The sequence below is a fragment of the Schistocerca americana genome, chromosome 5, assembly GCF_021461395.2.
Source record: "Schistocerca americana isolate TAMUIC-IGC-003095 chromosome 5, iqSchAmer2.1, whole genome shotgun sequence".
Lineage (NCBI taxonomy): Eukaryota > Metazoa > Arthropoda > Insecta > Orthoptera > Acrididae > Schistocerca > Schistocerca americana.
The window spans coordinates 125,404,749-125,420,685 of NC_060123.1; the positions used below are offsets into that span (position 1 = coordinate 125,404,749).

A 15,937-nucleotide genomic window follows, 5' to 3' on the forward strand; every position below is an offset into this window, starting at 1 on the left:
GCTCGTAAACGAATGACATCGCCAAGCATGACATTATACTACAAAATGCATACAAACCAATGTTCTGCCTATGCATTCAGAAAACCTCTGAGGCCAGTAGAATACTTGTCATAGGTTGTAGAACATCCCTTTCATTCAGTGTACTGCCATGTGTTAGATGCTGCTCGAGATAGCTCCGCTCCTTGCAGGAAGGTTTAAAAAATGAATGCCTTCTGTGAGGTTCGAACTCACGACCCCTGGTTTACGAGACCAGTGCTCTACCACTGAGCTAAGAAGGCGGCAGCTTAGCGTTTGTGAGCTATCCCCAAATTGTTACTTCATCATACTGAATCTTGCAGCCCTCGACCAGATATCGGACTTGGCACACAGCTGCTGCTGGGGGTGTCCACATTGCCGTTTTCCAAATCTCTTGAATGTTTCGCCCTTACGATCGACGACGAGCGTCGGCCCACCAAAAGTTAGCGGTCTGCACAATCCTGACCTAGTGCACAGCTTGTGGGATAGCGTGGCTCGACTGCGAAATGCGCCTTTCGGCTCCTCTCTCTGGCTACAGTGCGCTGTTGTCCACAGTGGCACTGGCGTTGCCCATGGGGCTTCATGTAAGGCGACTGCACGTCGCTCGGCCAACAGCGGCCTACTGCAGACCGACACTTAAGACACACCAAATACAAATCGACATCGAGAGACAGGCCCTGTCATATGGCACTCGCGACGTATATGCTGAAATTGAATGTAAAGAATACGTCTTTTGTAGCGGGCGTCCCTCTACTGCAGTGTCACACATGACGAATAAAAAGGAAAACAGCAGAACGTCTGTGTAGGGCCATGTTTTTACCTACAGTGTCACTTGGCTGAATGTGTATAAGGCTCTGTGGCATCACTCAAACGCAGCCAAATTGTCACACTAGCTGTGTATCTCTAACAAAGTTGACGTATGCCCTCACCTCGGTGCCGGTTAAAACGATTTCGCCCCCGGGTGGGCTCGAACCACCAACCTTTCGGTTAACAGCCGAACGCGCTAGCCGATTGCGCCACGGAGGCCTTGGCTTTGGCTCCCTTGTGCTCTGTATATCAACGCAATTCGTATACCTTCTGCAGGAATCTCGCAGAATGGTAGCATTTGCTTACGCCTCTTCACATGGATAACGTGCATGCACACTGTAGCGAGGCTCGTAAACGAATGACATCGCCAAGCATGACATTATACTACAAAATGCATACAAACCAATGTTCTGCCTATGCATTCAGAAAACCTCTGAGGCCAGTAGAATACTTGTCATAGGTTGTAGAACATCCCTTTCATTCAGTGTACTGCCATGTGTTAGATGCTGCTCGAGATAGCTCCGCTCCTTGCAGGAAGGTTTAAAAAATGAATGCCTTCTGTGAGGTTCGAACTCACGACCCCTGGTTTACGAGACCAGTGCTCTACCACTGAGCTAAGAAGGCGGCAGCTTAGCGTTTGTGAGCTATCCCCAAATTGTTACTTCATCATACTGAATCTTGCAGCCCTCGACCAGATATCGGACTTGGCACACAGCTGCTGCTGGGGGTGTCCACATTGCCGTTTTCCAAATCTCTTGAATGTTTCGCCCTTACGATCGACGACGAGCGTCGGCCCACCAAAAGTTAGCGGTCTGCACAATCCTGACCTAGTGCACAGCTTGTGGGATAGCGTGGCTCGACTGCGAAATGCGCCTTTCGGCTCCTCTCTCTGGCTACAGTGCGCTGTTGTCCACAGTGGCACTGGCGTTGCCCATGGGGCTTCATGTAAGGCGACTGCACGTCGCTCGGCCAACAGCGGCCTACTGCAGACCGACACTTAAGACACACCAAATACAAATCGACATCGAGAGACAGGCCCTGTCATATGGCACTCGCGACGTATATGCTGAAATTGAATGTAAAGAATACGTCTTTTGTAGCGGGCGTCCCTCTACTGCAGTGTCACACATGACGAATAAAAAGGAAAACAGCAGAACGTCTGTGTAGGGCCATGTTTTTACCTACAGTGTCACTTGGCTGAATGTGTATAAGGCTCTGTGGCATCACTCAAACGCAGCCAAATTGTCACACTAGCTGTGTATCTCTAACAAAGTTGACGTATGCCCTCACCTCGGTGCCGGTTAAAACGATTTCGCCCCCGGGTGGGCTCGAACCACCAACCTTTCGGTTAACAGCCGAACGCGCTAGCCGATTGCGCCACGGAGGCCTTGGCTTTGGCTCCCTTGTGCTCTGTATATCAACGCAATTCGTATACCTTCTGCAGGAATCTCGCAGAATGGTAGCATTTGCTTACGCCTCTTCACATGGATAACGTGCATGCACACTGTAGCGAGGCTCGTAAACGAATGACATCGCCAAGCATGACATTATACTACAAAATGCATACAAACCAATGTTCTGCCTATGCATTCAGAAAACCTCTGAGGCCAGTAGAATACTTGTCATAGGTTGTAGAACATCCCTTTCATTCAGTGTACTGCCATGTGTTAGATGCTGCTCGAGATAGCTCCGCTCCTTGCAGGAAGGTTTAAAAAATGAATGCCTTCTGTGAGGTTCGAACTCACGACCCCTGGTTTACGAGACCAGTGCTCTACCACTGAGCTAAGAAGGCGGCAGCTTAGCGTTTGTGAGCTATCCCCAAATTGTTACTTCATCATACTGAATCTTGCAGCCCTCGACCAGATATCGGACTTGGCACACAGCTGCTGCTGGGGGTGTCCACATTGCCGTTTTCCAAATCTCTTGAATGTTTCGCCCTTACGATCGACGACGAGCGTCGGCCCACCAAAAGTTAGCGGTCTGCACAATCCTGACCTAGTGCACAGCTTGTGGGATAGCGTGGCTCGACTGCGAAATGCGCCTTTCGGCTCCTCTCTCTGGCTACAGTGCGCTGTTGTCCACAGTGGCACTGGCGTTGCCCATGGGGCTTCATGTAAGGCGACTGCACGTCGCTCGGCCAACAGCGGCCTACTGCAGACCGACACTTAAGACACACCAAATACAAATCGACATCGAGAGACAGGCCCTGTCATATGGCACTCGCGACGTATATGCTGAAATTGAATGTAAAGAATACGTCTTTTGTAGCGGGCGTCCCTCTACTGCAGTGTCACACATGACGAATAAAAAGGAAAACAGCAGAACGTCTGTGTAGGGCCATGTTTTTACCTACAGTGTCACTTGGCTGAATGTGTATAAGGCTCTGTGGCATCACTCAAACGCAGCCAAATTGTCACACTAGCTGTGTATCTCTAACAAAGTTGACGTATGCCCTCACCTCGGTGCCGGTTAAAACGATTTCGCCCCCGGGTGGGCTCGAACCACCAACCTTTCGGTTAACAGCCGAACGCGCTAGCCGATTGCGCCACGGAGGCCTTGGCTTTGGCTCCCTTGTGCTCTGTATATCAACGCAATTCGTATACCTTCTGCAGGAATCTCGCAGAATGGTAGCATTTGCTTACGCCTCTTCACATGGATAACGTGCATGCACACTGTAGCGAGGCTCGTAAACGAATGACATCGCCAAGCATGACATTATACTACAAAATGCATACAAACCAATGTTCTGCCTATGCATTCAGAAAACCTCTGAGGCCAGTAGAATACTTGTCATAGGTTGTAGAACATCCCTTTCATTCAGTGTACTGCCATGTGTTAGATGCTGCTCGAGATAGCTCCGCTCCTTGCAGGAAGGTTTAAAAAATGAATGCCTTCTGTGAGGTTCGAACTCACGACCCCTGGTTTACGAGACCAGTGCTCTACCACTGAGCTAAGAAGGCGGCAGCTTAGCGTTTGTGAGCTATCCCCAAATTGTTACTTCATCATACTGAATCTTGCAGCCCTCGACCAGATATCGGACTTGGCACACAGCTGCTGCTGGGGGTGTCCACATTGCCGTTTTCCAAATCTCTTGAATGTTTCGCCCTTACGATCGACGACGAGCGTCGGCCCACCAAAAGTTAGCGGTCTGCACAATCCTGACCTAGTGCACAGCTTGTGGGATAGCGTGGCTCGACTGCGAAATGCGCCTTTCGGCTCCTCTCTCTGGCTACAGTGCGCTGTTGTCCACAGTGGCACTGGCGTTGCCCATGGGGCTTCATGTAAGGCGACTGCACGTCGCTCGGCCAACAGCGGCCTACTGCAGACCGACACTTAAGACACACCAAATACAAATCGACATCGAGAGACAGGCCCTGTCATATGGCACTCGCGACGTATATGCTGAAATTGAATGTAAAGAATACGTCTTTTGTAGCGGGCGTCCCTCTACTGCAGTGTCACACATGACGAATAAAAAGGAAAACAGCAGAACGTCTGTGTAGGGCCATGTTTTTACCTACAGTGTCACTTGGCTGAATGTGTATAAGGCTCTGTGGCATCACTCAAACGCAGCCAAATTGTCACACTAGCTGTGTATCTCTAACAAAGTTGACGTATGCCCTCACCTCGGTGCCGGTTAAAACGATTTCGCCCCCGGGTGGGCTCGAACCACCAACCTTTCGGTTAACAGCCGAACGCGCTAGCCGAGTGCGCCACGGAGGCCTTGACTTTGGCTCCCTTGTGCTCTGTATATCAACGCAATTCGTATACCTTCTGCAGGAATCTCGCAGAATGGTAGCATTTGCTTACGCCTCTTCACATGGATAACGTGCATGCACACTGTAGCGAGGCTCGTAAACGAATGACATCGCCAAGCATGACATTATACTACAAAATGCATACAAACCAATGTTCTGCCTATGCATTCAGAAAACCTCTGAGGCCAGTAGAATACTTGTCATAGGTTGTAGAACATCCCTTTCATTCAGTGTACTGCCATGTGTTAGATGCTGCTCGAGATAGCTCCGCTCCTTGCAGGAAGGTTTAAAAAATGAATGCCTTCTGTGAGGTTCGAACTCACGACCCCTGGTTTACGAGACCAGTGCTCTACCACTGAGCTAAGAAGGCGGCAGCTTAGCGTTTGTGAGCTATCCCCAAATTGTTACTTCATCATACTGAATCTTGCAGCCCTCGACCAGATATCGGACTTGGCACACAGCTGCTGCTGGGGGTGTCCACATTGCCGTTTTCCAAATCTCTTGAATGTTTCGCCCTTACGATCGACGACGAGCGTCGGCCCACCAAAAGTTAGCGGTCTGCACAATCCTGACCTAGTGCACAGCTTGTGGGATAGCGTGGCTCGACTGCGAAATGCGCCTTTCGGCTCCTCTCTCTGGCTACAGTGCGCTGTTGTCCACAGTGGCACTGGCGTTGCCCATGGGGCTTCATGTAAGGCGACTGCACGTCGCTCGGCCAACAGCGGCCTACTGCAGACCGACACTTAAGACACACCAAATACAAATCGACATCGAGAGACAGGCCCTGTCATATGGCACTCGCGACGTATATGCTGAAATTGAATGTAAAGAATACGTCTTTTGTAGCGGGCGTCCCTCTACTGCAGTGTCACACATGACGAATAAAAAGGAAAACAGCAGAACGTCTGTGTAGGGCCATGTTTTTACCTACAGTGTCACTTGGCTGAATGTGTATAAGGCTCTGTGGCATCACTCAAACGCAGCCAAATTGTCACACTAGCTGTGTATCTCTAACAAAGTTGACGTATGCCCTCACCTCGGTGCCGGTTAAAACGATTTCGCCCCCGGGTGGGCTCGAACCACCAACCTTTCGGTTAACAGCCGAACGCGCTAGCCGATTGCGCCACGGAGGCCTTGGCTTTGGCTCCCTTGTGCTCTGTATATCAACGCAATTCGTATACCTTCTGCAGGAATCTCGCAGAATGGTAGCATTTGCTTACGCCTCTTCACATGGATAACGTGCATGCACACTGTAGCGAGGCTCGTAAACGAATGACATCGCCAAGCATGACATTATACTACAAAATGCATACAAACCAATGTTCTGCCTATGCATTCAGAAAACCTCTGAGGCCAGTAGAATACTTGTCATAGGTTGTAGAACATCCCTTTCATTCAGTGTACTGCCATGTGTTAGATGCTGCTCGAGATAGCTCCGCTCCTTGCAGGAAGGTTTAAAAAATGAATGCCTTCTGTGAGGTTCGAACTCACGACCCCTGGTTTACGAGACCAGTGCTCTACCACTGAGCTAAGAAGGCGGCAGCTTAGCGTTTGTGAGCTATCCCCAAATTGTTACTTCATCATACTGAATCTTGCAGCCCTCGACCAGATGTCGGACTTGGCACACAGCTGCTGCTGGGGGTGTCCACATTGCCGTTTTCCAAATCTCTTGAATGTTTCGCCCTTACGATCGACGACGAGCGTCGGCCCACCAAAAGTTAGCGGTCTGCACAATCCTGACCTAGTGCACAGCTTGTGGGATAGCGTGGCTCGACTGCGAAATGCGCCTTTCGGCTCCTCTCTCTGGCTACAGTGCGCTGTTGTCCACAGTGGCACTGGCGTTGCCCATGGGGCTTCATGTAAGGCGACTGCACGTCGCTCGGCCAACAGCGGCCTACTGCAGACCGACACTTAAGACACACCAAATACAAATCGACATCGAGAGACAGGCCCTGTCATATGGCACTCGCGACGTATATGCTGAAATTGAATGTAAAGAATACGTCTTTTGTAGCGGGCGTCCCTCTACTGCAGTGTCACACATGACGAATAAAAAGGAAAACAGCAGAACGTCTGTGTAGGGCCATGTTTTTACCTACAGTGTCACTTGGCTGAATGTGTATAAGGCTCTGTGGCATCACTCAAACGCAGCCAAATTGTCACACTAGCTGTGTATCTCTAACAAAGTTGACGTATGCCCTCACCTCGGTGCCGGTTAAAACGATTTCGCCCCCGGGTGGGCTCGAACCACCAACCTTTCGGTTAACAGCCGAACGCGCTAGCCGAGTGCGCCACGGAGGCCTTGACTTTGGCTCCCTTGTGCTCTGTATATCAACGCAATTCGTATACCTTCTGCAGGAATCTCGCAGAATGGTAGCATTTGCTTACGCCTCTTCACATGGATAACGTGCATGCACACTGTAGCGAGGCTCGTAAACGAATGACATCGCCAAGCATGACATTATACTACAAAATGCATACAAACCAATGTTCTGCCTATGCATTCAGAAAACCTCTGAGGCCAGTAGAATACTTGTCATAGGTTGTAGAACATCCCTTTCATTCAGTGTACTGCCATGTGTTAGATGCTGCTCGAGATAGCTCCGCTCCTTGCAGGAAGGTTTAAAAAATGAATGCCTTCTGTGAGGTTCGAACTCACGACCCCTGGTTTACGAGACCAGTGCTCTACCACTGAGCTAAGAAGGCGGCAGCTTAGCGTTTGTGAGCTATCCCCAAATTGTTACTTCATCATACTGAATCTTGCAGCCCTCGACCAGATATCGGACTTGGCACACAGCTGCTGCTGGGGGTGTCCACATTGCCGTTTTCCAAATCTCTTGAATGTTTCGCCCTTACGATCGACGACGAGCGTCGGCCCACCAAAAGTTAGCGGTCTGCACAATCCTGACCTAGTGCACAGCTTGTGGGATAGCGTGGCTCGACTGCGAAATGCGCCTTTCGGCTCCTCTCTCTGGCTACAGTGCGCTGTTGTCCACAGTGGCACTGGCGTTGCCCATGGGGCTTCATGTAAGGCGACTGCACGTCGCTCGGCCAACAGCGGCCTACTGCAGACCGACACTTAAGACACACCAAATACAAATCGACATCGAGAGACAGGCCCTGTCATATGGCACTCGCGACGTATATGCTGAAATTGAATGTAAAGAATACGTCTTTTGTAGCGGGCGTCCCTCTACTGCAGTGTCACACATGACGAATAAAAAGGAAAACAGCAGAACGTCTGTGTAGGGCCATGTTTTTACCTACAGTGTCACTTGGCTGAATGTGTATAAGGCTCTGTGGCATCACTCAAACGCAGCCAAATTGTCACACTAGCTGTGTATCTCTAACAAAGTTGACGTATGCCCTCACCTCGGTGCCGGTTAAAACGATTTCGCCCCCGGGTGGGCTCGAACCACCAACCTTTCGGTTAACAGCCGAACGCGCTAGCCGATTGCGCCACGGGGGCCTTGGCTTTGGCTCCCTTGTGCTCTGTATATCAACGCAATTCGTATACCTTCTGCAGGAATCTCGCAGAATGGTAGCATTTGCTTACGCCTCTTCACATGGATAACGTGCATGCACACTGTAGCGAGGCTCGTAAACGAATGACATCGCCAAGCATGACATTATACTACAAAATGCATACAAACCAATGTTCTGCCTATGCATTCAGAAAACCTCTGAGGCCAGTAGAATACTTGTCATAGGTTGTAGAACATCCCTTTCATTCAGTGTACTGCCATGTGTTAGATGCTGCTCGAGATAGCTCCGCTCCTTGCAGGAAGGTTTAAAAAATGAATGCCTTCTGTGAGGTTCGAACTCACGACCCCTGGTTTACGAGACCAGTGCTCTACCACTGAGCTAAGAAGGCGGCAGCTTAGCGTTTGTGAGCTATCCCCAAATTGTTACTTCATCATACTGAATCTTGCAGCCCTCGACCAGATATCGGACTTGGCACACAGCTGCTGCTGGGGGTGTCCACATTGCCGTTTTCCAAATCTCTTGAATGTTTCGCCCTTACGATCGACGACGAGCGTCGGCCCACCAAAAGTTAGCGGTCTGCACAATCCTGACCTAGTGCACAGCTTGTGGGATAGCGTGGCTCGACTGCGAAATGCGCCTTTCGGCTCCTCTCTCTGGCTACAGTGCGCTGTTGTCCACAGTGGCACTGGCGTTGCCCATGGGGCTTCATGTAAGGCGACTGCACGTCGCTCGGCCAACAGCGGCCTACTGCAGACAGACACTTAAGACACACCAAATACAAATCGACATCGAGAGACAGGCCCTGTCATATGGCACTCGCGACGTATATGCTGAAATTGAATGTAAAGAATACGTCTTTTGTAGCGGGCGTCCCTCTACTGCAGTGTCACACATGACGAATAAAAAGGAAAACAGCAGAACGTCTGTGTAGGGCCATGTTTTTACCTACAGTGTCACTTGGCTGAATGTGTATAAGGCTCTGTGGCATCACTCAAACGCAGCCAAATTGTCACACTAGCTGTGTATCTCTAACAAAGTTGACGTATGCCCTCACCTCGGTGCCGGTTAAAACGATTTCGCCCCCGGGTGGGCTCGAACCACCAACCTTTCGGTTAACAGCCGAACGCGCTAGCCGATTGCGCCACGGAGGCCTTGGCTTTGGCTCCCTTGTGCTCTGTATATCAACGCAATTCGTATACCTTCTGCAGGAATCTCGCAGAATGGTAGCATTTGCTTACGCCTCTTCACATGGATAACGTGCATGCACACTGTAGCGAGGCTCGTAAACGAATGACATCGCCAAGCATGACATTATACTACAAAATGCATACAAACCAATGTTCTGCCTATGCATTCAGAAAACCTCTGAGGCCAGTAGAATACTTGTCATAGGTTGTAGAACATCCCTTTCATTCAGTGTACTGCCATGTGTTAGATGCTGCTCGAGATAGCTCCGCTCCTTGCAGGAAGGTTTAAAAAATGAATGCCTTCTGTGAGGTTCGAACTCACGACCCCTGGTTTACGAGACCAGTGCTCTACCACTGAGCTAAGAAGGCGGCAGCTTAGCGTTTGTGAGCTATCCCCAAATTGTTACTTCATCATACTGAATCTTGCAGCCCTCGACCAGATATCGGACTTGGCACACAGCTGCTGCTGGGGGTGTCCACATTGCCGTTTTCCAAATCTCTTGAATGTTTCGCCCTTACGATCGACGACGAGCGTCGGCCCACCAAAAGTTAGCGGTCTGCACAATCCTGACCTAGTGCACAGCTTGTGGGATAGCGTGGCTCGACTGCGAAATGCGCCTTTCGGCTCCTCTCTCTGGCTACAGTGCGCTGTTGTCCACAGTGGCACTGGCGTTGCCCATGGGGCTTCATGTAAGGCGACTGCACGTCGCTCGGCCAACAGCGGCCTACTGCAGACCGACACTTAAGACACACCAAATACAAATCGACATCGAGAGACAGGCCCTGTGATATGGCACTCGCGACGTATATGCTGAAATTGAATGTAAAGAATACGTCTTTTGTAGCGGGCGTCCCTCTACTGCAGTGTCACACATGACGAATAAAAAGGAAAACAGCAGAACGTCTGTGTAGGGCCATGTTTTTACCTACAGTGTCACTTGGCTGAATGTGTATAAGGCTCTGTGGCATCACTCAAACGCAGCCAAATTGTCACACTAGCTGTGTATCTCTAACAAAGTTGACGTATGCCCTCACCTCGGTGCCGGTTAAAACGATTTCGCCCCCGGGTGGGCTCGAACCACCAACCTTTCGGTTAACAGCCGAACGCGCTAGCCGAGTGCGCCACGGAGGCCATGACTTTGGCTCCCTTGTGCTCTGTATATCAACGCAATTCGTATACCTTCTGCAGGAATCTCGCAGAATGGTAGCATTTGCTTACGCCTCTTCACATGGATAACGTGCATGCACACTGTAGCGAGGCTCGTAAACGAATGACATCGCCAAGCATGACATTATACTACAAAATGCATACAAACCAATGTTCTGCCTATGCATTCAGAAAACCTCTGAGGCCAGTAGAATACTTGTCATAGGTTGTAGAACATCCCTTTCATTCAGTGTACTGCCATGTGTTAGATGCTGCTCGAGATAGCTCCGCTCCTTGCAGGAAGGTTTAAAAAATGAATGCCTTCTGTGAGGTTCGAACTCACGACCCCTGGTTTACGAGACCAGTGCTCTACCACTGAGCTAAGAAGGCGGCAGCTTAGCGTTTGTGAGCTATCCCCAAATTGTTACTTCATCATACTGAATCTTGCAGCCCTCGACCAGATATCGGACTTGGCACACAGCTGCTGCTGGGGGTGTCCACATTGCCGTTTTCCAAATCTCTTGAATGTTTCGCCCTTACGATCGACGACGAGCGTCGGCCCACCAAAAGTTAGCGGTCTGCACAATCCTGACCTAGTGCACAGCTTGTGGGATAGCGTGGCTCGACTGCGAAATGCGCCTTTCGGCTCCTCTCTCTGGCTACAGTGCGCTGTTGTCCACAGTGGCACTGGCGTTGCCCATGGGGCTTCATGTAAGGCGACTGCACGTCGCTCGGCCAACAGCGGCCTACTGCAGACCGACACTTAAGACACACCAAATACAAATCGACATCGAGAGACAGGCCCTGTCATATGGCACTCGCGACGTATATGCTGAAATTGAATGTAAAGAATACGTCTTTTGTAGCGGGCGTCCCTCTACTGCAGTGTCACACATGACGAATAAAAAGGAAAACAGCAGAACGTCTGTGTAGGGCCATGTTTTTACCTACAGTGTCACTTGGCTGAATGTGTATAAGGCTCTGTGGCATCACTCAAACGCAGCCAAATTGTCACACTAGCTGTGTATCTCTAACAAAGTTGACGTATGCCCTCACCTCGGTGCCGGTTAAAACGATTTCGCCCCCGGGTGGGCTCGAACCACCAACCTTTCGGTTAACAGCCGAACGCGCTAGCCGAGTGCGCCACGGAGGCCTTGACTTTGGCTCCCTTGTGCTCTGTATATCAACGCAATTCGTATACCTTCTGCAGGAATCTCGCAGAATGGTAGCATTTGCTTACGCCTCTTCACATGGATAACGTGCATGCACACTGTAGCGAGGCTCGTAAACGAATGACATCGCCAAGCATGACATTATACTACAAAATGCATACAAACCAATGTTCTGCCTATGCATTCAGAAAACCTCTGAGGCCAGTAGAATACTTGTCATAGGTTGTAGAACATCCCTTTCATTCAGTGTACTGCCATGTGTTAGATGCTGCTCGAGATAGCTCCGCTCCTTGCAGGAAGGTTTAAAAAATGAATGCCTTCTGTGAGGTTCGAACTCACGACCCCTGGTTTACGAGACCAGTGCTCTACCACTGAGCTAAGAAGGCGGCAGCTTAGCGTTTGTGAGCTATCCCCAAATTGTTACTTCATCATACTGAATCTTGCAGCCCTCGACCAGATATCGGACTTGGCACACAGCTGCTGCTGGGGGTGTCCACATTGCCGTTTTCCAAATCTCTTGAATGTTTCGCCCTTACGATCGACGACGAGCGTCGGCCCACCAAAAGTTAGCGGTCTGCACAATCCTGACCTAGTGCACAGCTTGTGGGATAGCGTGGCTCGACTGCGAAATGCGCCTTTCGGCTCCTCTCTCTGGCTACAGTGCGCTGTTGTCCACAGTGGCACTGGCGTTGCCCATGGGGCTTCATGTAAGGCGACTGCACGTCGCTCGGCCAACAGCGGCCTACTGCAGACCGACACTTAAGACACACCAAATACAAATCGACATCGAGAGACAGGCCCTGTCATATGGCACTCGCGACGTATATGCTGAAATTGAATGTAAAGAATACGTCTTTTGTAGCGGGCGTCCCTCTACTGCAGTGTCACACATGACGAATAAAAAGGAAAACAGCAGAACGTCTGTGTAGGGCCATGTTTTTACCTACAGTGTCACTTGGCTGAATGTGTATAAGGCTCTGTGGCATCACTCAAACGCAGCCAAATTGTCACACTAGCTGTGTATCTCTAACAAAGTTGACGTATGCCCTCACCTCGGTGCCGGTTAAAACGATTTCGCCCCCGGGTGGGCTCGAACCACCAACCTTTCGGTTAACAGCCGAACGCGCTAGCCGATTGCGCCACGGAGGCCTTGGCTTTGGCTCCCTTGTGCTCTGTATATCAACGCAATTCGTATACCTTCTGCAGGAATCTCGCAGAATGGTAGCATTTGCTTACGCCTCTTCACATGGATAACGTGCATGCACACTGTAGCGAGGCTCGTAAACGAATGACATCGCCAAGCATGACATTATACTACAAAATGCATACAAACCAATGTTCTGCCTATGCATTCAGAAAACCTCTGAGGCCAGTAGAATACTTGTCATAGGTTGTAGAACATCCCTTTCATTCAGTGTACTGCCATGTGTTAGATGCTGCTCGAGATAGCTCCGCTCCTTGCAGGAAGGTTTAAAAAATGAATGCCTTCTGTGAGGTTCGAACTCACGACCCCTGGTTTACGAGACCAGTGCTCTACCACTGAGCTAAGAAGGCGGCAGCTTAGCGTTTGTGAGCTATCCCCAAATTGTTACTTCATCATACTGAATCTTGCAGCCCTCGACCAGATATCGGACTTGGCACACAGCTGCTGCTGGGGGTGTCCACATTGCCGTTTTCCAAATCTCTTGAATGTTTCGCCCTTACGATCGACGACGAGCGTCGGCCCACCAAAAGTTAGCGGTCTGCACAATCCTGACCTAGTGCACAGCTTGTGGGATAGCGTGGCTCGACTGCGAAATGCGCCTTTCGGCTCCTCTCTCTGGCTACAGTGCGCTGTTGTCCACAGTGGCACTGGCGTTGCCCATGGGGCTTCATGTAAGGCGACTGCACGTCGCTCGGCCAACAGCGGCCTACTGCAGACCGACACTTAAGACACACCAAATACAAATCGACATCGAGAGACAGGCCCTGTCATATGGCACTCGCGACGTATATGCTGAAATTGAATGTAAAGAATACGTCTTTTGTAGCGGGCGTCCCTCTACTGCAGTGTCACACATGACGAATAAAAAGGAAAACAGCAGAACGTCTGTGTAGGGCCATGTTTTTACCTACAGTGTCACTTGGCTGAATGTGTATAAGGCTCTGTGGCATCACTCAAACGCAGCCAAATTGTCACACTAGCTGTGTATCTCTAACAAAGTTGACGTATGCCCTCACCTCGGTGCCGGTTAAAACGATTTCGCCCCCGGGTGGGCTCGAACCACCAACCTTTCGGTTAACAGCCGAACGCGCTAGCCGATTGCGCCACGGAGGCCTTGGCTTTGGCTCCCTTGTGCTCTGTATATCAACGCAATTCGTATACCTTCTGCAGGAATCTCGCAGAATGGTAGCATTTGCTTACGCCTCTTCACATGGATAACGTGCATGCACACTGTAGCGAGGCTCGTAAACGAATGACATCGCCAAGCATGACATTATACTACAAAATGCATACAAACCAATGTTCTGCCTATGCATTCAGAAAACCTCTGAGGCCAGTAGAATACTTGTCATAGGTTGTAGAACATCCCTTTCATTCAGTGTACTGCCATGTGTTAGATGCTGCTCGAGATAGCTCCGCTCCTTGCAGGAAGGTTTAAAAAATGAATGCCTTCTGTGAGGTTCGAACTCACGACCCCTGGTTTACGAGACCAGTGCTCTACCACTGAGCTAAGAAGGCGGCAGCTTAGCGTTTGTGAGCTATCCCCAAATTGTTACTTCATCATACTGAATCTTGCAGCCCTCGACCAGATATCGGACTTGGCACACAGCTGCTGCTGGGGGTGTCCACATTGCCGTTTTCCAAATCTCTTGAATGTTTCGCCCTTACGATCGACGACGAGCGTCGGCCCACCAAAAGTTAGCGGTCTGCACAATCCTGACCTAGTGCACAGCTTGTGGGATAGCGTGGCTCGACTGCGAAATGCGCCTTTCGGCTCCTCTCTCTGGCTACAGTGCGCTGTTGTCCACAGTGGCACTGGCGTTGCCCATGGGGCTTCATGTAAGGCGACTGCACGTCGCTCGGCCAACAGCGGCCTACTGCAGACCGACACTTAAGACACACCAAATACAAATCGACATCGAGAGACAGGCCCTGTCATATGGCACTCGCGACGTATATGCTGAAATTGAATGTAAAGAATACGTCTTTTGTAGCGGGCGTCCCTCTACTGCAGTGTCACACATGACGAATAAAAAGGAAAACAGCAGAACGTCTGTGTAGGGCCATGTTTTTACCTACAGTGTCACTTGGCTGAATGTGTATAAGGCTCTGTGGCATCACTCAAACGCAGCCAAATTGTCACACTAGCTGTGTATCTCTAACAAAGTTGACGTATGCCCTCACCTCGGTGCCGGTTAAAACGATTTCGCCCCCGGGTGGGCTCGAACCACCAACCTTTCGGTTAACAGCCGAACGCGCTAGCCGAGTGCGCCACGGAGGCCATGACTTTGGCTCCCTTGTGCTCTGTATATCAACGCAATTCGTATACCTTCTGCAGGAATCTCGCAGAATGGTAGCATTTGCTTACGCCTCTTCACATGGATAACGTGCATGCACACTGTAGCGAGGCTCGTAAACGAATGACATCGCCAAGCATGACATTATACTACAAAATGCATACAAACCAATGTTCTGCCTATGCATTCAGAAAACCTCTGAGGCCAGTAGAATACTTGTCATAGGTTGTAGAACATCCCTTTCATTCAGTGTACTGCCATGTGTTAGATGCTGCTCGAGATAGCTCCGCTCCTTGCAGGAAGGTTTAAAAAATGAATGCCTTCTGTGAGGTTCGAACTCACGACCCCTGGTTTACGAGACCAGTGCTCTACCACTGAGCTAAGAAGGCGGCAGCTTAGCGTTTGTGAGCTATCCCCAAATTGTTACTTCATCATACTGAATCTTGCAGCCCTCGACCAGATATCGGACTTGGCACACAGCTGCTGCTGGGGGTGTCCACATTGCCGTTTTCCAAATCTCTTGAATGTTTCGCCCTTACGATCGACGACGAGCGTCGGCCCACCAAAAGTTAGCGGTCTGCACAATCCTGACCTAGTGCACAGCTTGTGGGATAGCGTGGCTCGACTGCGAAATGCGCCTTTCGGCTCCTCTCTCTGGCTACAGTGCGCTGTTGTCCACAGTGGCACTGGCGTTGCCCATGGGGCTTCATGTAAGGCGACTGCACGTCGCTCGGCCAACAGCGGCCTACTGCAGACCGACACTTAAGACACACCAAATACAAATCGACATCGAGAGACAGGCCCTGTCATATGGCACTCGCGACGTATATGCTGAAATTGAATGTAAAGAATACGTCTTTTGTA

At 50.2% G+C, this 15,937-nt stretch overlaps 27 non-coding genes across 27 annotated transcripts; all 27 read right to left on the reverse strand.

The window, feature by feature from the left end:
* Positions 1–206: 206 nt before the first annotated feature.
* On the reverse strand, positions 207–278 carry Trnat-cgu. The gene has a single exon. It is a non-coding gene; the product is annotated as a tRNA-Thr (tRNA).
* A 689-nt stretch (positions 279–967) lies between these two features.
* Positions 968–1,041, reverse strand: Trnan-guu. Its single transcript has one exon. It is a non-coding gene; the product is annotated as a tRNA-Asn (tRNA).
* A 333-nt stretch (positions 1,042–1,374) lies between these two features.
* On the reverse strand, positions 1,375–1,446 carry Trnat-cgu. The gene has a single exon. It is a non-coding gene; the product is annotated as a tRNA-Thr (tRNA).
* A 689-nt stretch (positions 1,447–2,135) lies between these two features.
* Trnan-guu lies at positions 2,136–2,209 on the reverse strand. Its single transcript has one exon. It is a non-coding gene; the product is annotated as a tRNA-Asn (tRNA).
* A 333-nt stretch (positions 2,210–2,542) lies between these two features.
* On the reverse strand, positions 2,543–2,614 carry Trnat-cgu. The gene has a single exon. It is a non-coding gene; the product is annotated as a tRNA-Thr (tRNA).
* A 689-nt stretch (positions 2,615–3,303) lies between these two features.
* Positions 3,304–3,377, reverse strand: Trnan-guu. The gene has a single exon. It is a non-coding gene; the product is annotated as a tRNA-Asn (tRNA).
* Positions 3,378–3,710: 333 nt separating this feature from the next.
* On the reverse strand, positions 3,711–3,782 carry Trnat-cgu. The gene has a single exon. It is a non-coding gene; the product is annotated as a tRNA-Thr (tRNA).
* A 689-nt stretch (positions 3,783–4,471) lies between these two features.
* On the reverse strand, positions 4,472–4,545 carry Trnan-guu. The gene has a single exon. It is a non-coding gene; the product is annotated as a tRNA-Asn (tRNA).
* Positions 4,546–4,878: 333 nt separating this feature from the next.
* Positions 4,879–4,950, reverse strand: Trnat-cgu. Its single transcript has one exon. It is a non-coding gene; the product is annotated as a tRNA-Thr (tRNA).
* Positions 4,951–5,639: 689 nt separating this feature from the next.
* Trnan-guu lies at positions 5,640–5,713 on the reverse strand. Its single transcript has one exon. It is a non-coding gene; the product is annotated as a tRNA-Asn (tRNA).
* Positions 5,714–6,046: 333 nt separating this feature from the next.
* Trnat-cgu lies at positions 6,047–6,118 on the reverse strand. The gene has a single exon. It is a non-coding gene; the product is annotated as a tRNA-Thr (tRNA).
* Positions 6,119–6,807: 689 nt separating this feature from the next.
* On the reverse strand, positions 6,808–6,881 carry Trnan-guu. Its single transcript has one exon. It is a non-coding gene; the product is annotated as a tRNA-Asn (tRNA).
* Positions 6,882–7,214: 333 nt separating this feature from the next.
* On the reverse strand, positions 7,215–7,286 carry Trnat-cgu. The gene has a single exon. It is a non-coding gene; the product is annotated as a tRNA-Thr (tRNA).
* Positions 7,287–7,975: 689 nt separating this feature from the next.
* On the reverse strand, positions 7,976–8,049 carry Trnan-guu. Its single transcript has one exon. It is a non-coding gene; the product is annotated as a tRNA-Asn (tRNA).
* A 333-nt stretch (positions 8,050–8,382) lies between these two features.
* Trnat-cgu lies at positions 8,383–8,454 on the reverse strand. Its single transcript has one exon. It is a non-coding gene; the product is annotated as a tRNA-Thr (tRNA).
* Positions 8,455–9,143: 689 nt separating this feature from the next.
* Positions 9,144–9,217, reverse strand: Trnan-guu. The gene has a single exon. It is a non-coding gene; the product is annotated as a tRNA-Asn (tRNA).
* Positions 9,218–9,550: 333 nt separating this feature from the next.
* Trnat-cgu lies at positions 9,551–9,622 on the reverse strand. The gene has a single exon. It is a non-coding gene; the product is annotated as a tRNA-Thr (tRNA).
* A 689-nt stretch (positions 9,623–10,311) lies between these two features.
* On the reverse strand, positions 10,312–10,385 carry Trnan-guu. Its single transcript has one exon. It is a non-coding gene; the product is annotated as a tRNA-Asn (tRNA).
* Positions 10,386–10,718: 333 nt separating this feature from the next.
* On the reverse strand, positions 10,719–10,790 carry Trnat-cgu. The gene has a single exon. It is a non-coding gene; the product is annotated as a tRNA-Thr (tRNA).
* A 689-nt stretch (positions 10,791–11,479) lies between these two features.
* Trnan-guu lies at positions 11,480–11,553 on the reverse strand. The gene has a single exon. It is a non-coding gene; the product is annotated as a tRNA-Asn (tRNA).
* Positions 11,554–11,886: 333 nt separating this feature from the next.
* Positions 11,887–11,958, reverse strand: Trnat-cgu. Its single transcript has one exon. It is a non-coding gene; the product is annotated as a tRNA-Thr (tRNA).
* Positions 11,959–12,647: 689 nt separating this feature from the next.
* On the reverse strand, positions 12,648–12,721 carry Trnan-guu. Its single transcript has one exon. It is a non-coding gene; the product is annotated as a tRNA-Asn (tRNA).
* Positions 12,722–13,054: 333 nt separating this feature from the next.
* Trnat-cgu lies at positions 13,055–13,126 on the reverse strand. The gene has a single exon. It is a non-coding gene; the product is annotated as a tRNA-Thr (tRNA).
* Positions 13,127–13,815: 689 nt separating this feature from the next.
* Trnan-guu lies at positions 13,816–13,889 on the reverse strand. Its single transcript has one exon. It is a non-coding gene; the product is annotated as a tRNA-Asn (tRNA).
* A 333-nt stretch (positions 13,890–14,222) lies between these two features.
* On the reverse strand, positions 14,223–14,294 carry Trnat-cgu. Its single transcript has one exon. It is a non-coding gene; the product is annotated as a tRNA-Thr (tRNA).
* A 689-nt stretch (positions 14,295–14,983) lies between these two features.
* Positions 14,984–15,057, reverse strand: Trnan-guu. The gene has a single exon. It is a non-coding gene; the product is annotated as a tRNA-Asn (tRNA).
* A 333-nt stretch (positions 15,058–15,390) lies between these two features.
* On the reverse strand, positions 15,391–15,462 carry Trnat-cgu. Its single transcript has one exon. It is a non-coding gene; the product is annotated as a tRNA-Thr (tRNA).
* Positions 15,463–15,937: the final 475 nt, after the last annotated feature.